This window comes from Caretta caretta, chromosome 5 (genome assembly GCF_965140235.1).
Source record: "Caretta caretta isolate rCarCar2 chromosome 5, rCarCar1.hap1, whole genome shotgun sequence".
Classification (NCBI taxonomy): Eukaryota; Metazoa; Chordata; order Testudines; family Cheloniidae; genus Caretta; species Caretta caretta.
The window spans coordinates 128,938,250-128,941,126 of record NC_134210.1 but is presented as its reverse complement, the minus strand read 5'-3'; the positions used below and the strand labels follow the sequence as shown (position 1 = coordinate 128,941,126).

Sequence of the window (2,877 nt, the reverse complement as noted above, 5' to 3'; positions counted from 1 at the left end):
TTGATTGTTCTGGCGCTAGCACCTGCTTTGAAATGGTTTTCGAACTGTAACAGTGAGCACTTTTGAGCTTTGTTCTGTCATTCTCACAAGGTCAGGAGACTACGGAACAAATTCAGCCCTGGAAATTTCATTGGGATGACAGCGCTCAGGAGTACACCTGGGTGAGTAAGGGTTGCATGACTGTGCCCTGGAGATTATGCATCTGGCATTCCAGACCTCCTGGGGGGAAATGCCTGGAATGCTGCACACCCCACTCTTCAAAGTGTGGATTACCTCTCTAGAGTCCCCTAACTTTTCCACTAGATCATACTCTCTGGGATTGTCTCACTATGTATGTGTGCAGCATCTAACAAAATGGGGCTCTGAGATGTGGCTTCTTAGCACCAGCTGTCGCAGCTCATGCTTTTGCACTGGAAGTCTGTGCTTCAATCCCAAATGTGCCAGCCAAGATGGTGGACGTGACACTATATCTTTAAAAAACATAAATAGCAATCTACTGTGCAGTAGATCTAGCCAAAGGGTGGGGGAGAGGAAGAGAAAATACTGAGGCCATGTCTACACTTACTGGTAGATTGGCACTGCTGAGATTGATGCAGCGGTGTTGATTTAGCGGGTCCGGTGAAGACCCACCAAGTCAATGGTAGAGCAATCTCCCGTTGACTCTGGTACTCCAGCTCCCCGAGAAGAGCAAGGTAAGTCGGCGGGAGAGCATCTCCCATCAACACAGCACAATGTAGACACCACGGTAAGTTGACCTAAGCTATATCAACCTCAGTTACGTTATTCATGTAACTGAAGTTGTGTAATGTATTGTGGTGTAGAGAAGGCCCGAGGATGGACCCGATAACCAAATTGCTGCTGCTGTAGAATCCTTGCTCTAGATCCTCAGCTGGTGGAAATGAGCTGATGATGACTTCCGGGGAGCTCTGTTCACTTGCACCAGCTGAGAATCTGGCCCTTTAGTCTTTTCATTTCCTGACTTTGTTATGTTTGCTCTGCTACATTAATGAAATTTCTGCATCTTATAGCTCTCTCTGTATCTCCAGCAAAGTGCTTTGGGAGTCTTCTTAAGGAAGAGTGCTCCAGAAAAGTTAAGACAGAATCATAGAATATCTGGGTTGGAAGGGACCTAAGGAAGTCATCTAGTCCAATCCCCTGCTCAAAGCAGGACCAATCCCCAATTTTTGCCCCAGATCCTAAATGGCCCCCTCAAGGATTGAACTCACAACCCTGGGTTTAGCAGGCCAATGCTCAAACCACTGAGCTATCCCTCCCCCCAAAATAAATCCCCCTGCAGGCCGGGGGCACCCTGACCCCGACGTGATTCGAACACGCAGCCTTCTGATCTGGAGTGAGACGCGCTACTGTTGCGCCACGAGGTCCCAAGTTTTATAGTTTGCTGTAATTAATTTTTTTTCACTCTCCCATATAAAAATTTAGAAATAAATTAACAGGATGTTCCAAATTTCTCCTGGGACTTCCTCAATGCTTGTGATCTACCAGAGATTACTGCTATATAACTTCCAATTTCCCTAGAATATAAAGCATTATTTATAAGATGAAACAGAGGCAGGCAATTCTATAAAAATGTAGAGCATATATAGAGGTCCCTAGATCCTGCCCCTGAAGGTCAGAGTATTTAAGTGATGCATAAAGCTGGGTGTTGTATTCTGGTACAACTACGACTGGCCCAAATTTGCCTATTCCTTATGAATAGGCATGAAAACAAATAGCTCAGTACAGAGCACACGTGAGGCTCTGATACTTACTGACTCCAAGCCCTCTTTACACTGCTGTGGCAAAGTGAAAGGGTCTTAGAGTAAGTGTAAATCTAATTTAAGCCCATTGGAAGGCTCCTTTACACTGCTGGAGTGGTGTAAGGGGCCTAGGTGTAAATGAAAATTAGACCAACAGTTCCACCTTTGAGAAGAAGCTTGACCTTGTGGTTAAGGGACCGAACATGGTTCAGTTCCCAGCTCCACCACAAATTCCTTATGTGGCTTTTGGGGTCTCTCTGTGCCCTCAGGTCCCCAGCTGTGAAAGGGTAGAGTAACCCTTCCCCTCTCCCACCCTTGTTCTCTCTTGTCTGTCTAGGTCAGGGGTCTCAAAGTCCTGGCCCGCAGTCCATCTGCAGCCCGAGAACCTCCCCACTGCGGCCCGTAGAAACTTTAAACAAAGTTATTTCATCCGGCCCTCATGGCGGCCTGCCAAGGGGGGGAGCAGGCAGGAGAGAGTCACATGCCCCTCCCCCCAATGTTGCACCATCCTGCTGCTCCTGCAATCCTCCCAGGGGTTGCACTCGGCAACATGTCATTCACCTTGGGCAGCTCAGCTCCCTGCAAGCAGTTCCCTATCCCTGCAGTTGCCCCGGAGGAGAGATGCATGCAGCCAGCTGTCTGCTGCAAGTGCTGCCTCCCGCAGCTCCCATTGGCTGGTGGAGAGGGGCAGAGATATCATCACTTGTTGCTGGGCAGAGTCAGCCAGGGCAGCAAGAGACCAAGGGAACAAGGGAAAAGGGTGGGAAACGGGCTGGGAGGTGGCATGAACCATCTTCAGTGACATGATTGGCCACCAGAGGATTTGAGGATTGGAACTGGCCCTAAGGTAAATGGAGTTTGAGACCCCCTGGTCTAGGTTCTAAGAGCTCAGGGCAGGAACTCTCTCTCGCTACACCTAGCTCAATGGGGCCCTGATCTTGGCTGCAGCCTCTGGTGCAACCATGAGAAAAAGTTCTAATAATCCTAATGAAGTCGTGGTATTTTGGATTATGCAGTAGCACTAATCAGTCCTGTTTAGCAGAGCGGGCTACAGGTCATAATGGCCAGAGTGGGAAGCTGGCCGTTGTGGGGTGAGTGCAGGGTGGGCTTACTCTCCAGC

General features: G+C 48.8%; 1 non-coding gene across 1 annotated transcript; it reads right to left on the bottom strand.

Moving 5' to 3' along the window:
• Window positions 1-1,310: 1,310 nt before the first annotated feature.
• On the bottom strand, window positions 1,311-1,382 carry TRNAW-CCA (transfer RNA tryptophan (anticodon CCA)). The gene has a single exon. It is a non-coding gene; the product is annotated as a tRNA-Trp (tRNA).
• Between the last annotated feature and the right edge of the window lie 1,495 nt (window positions 1,383-2,877).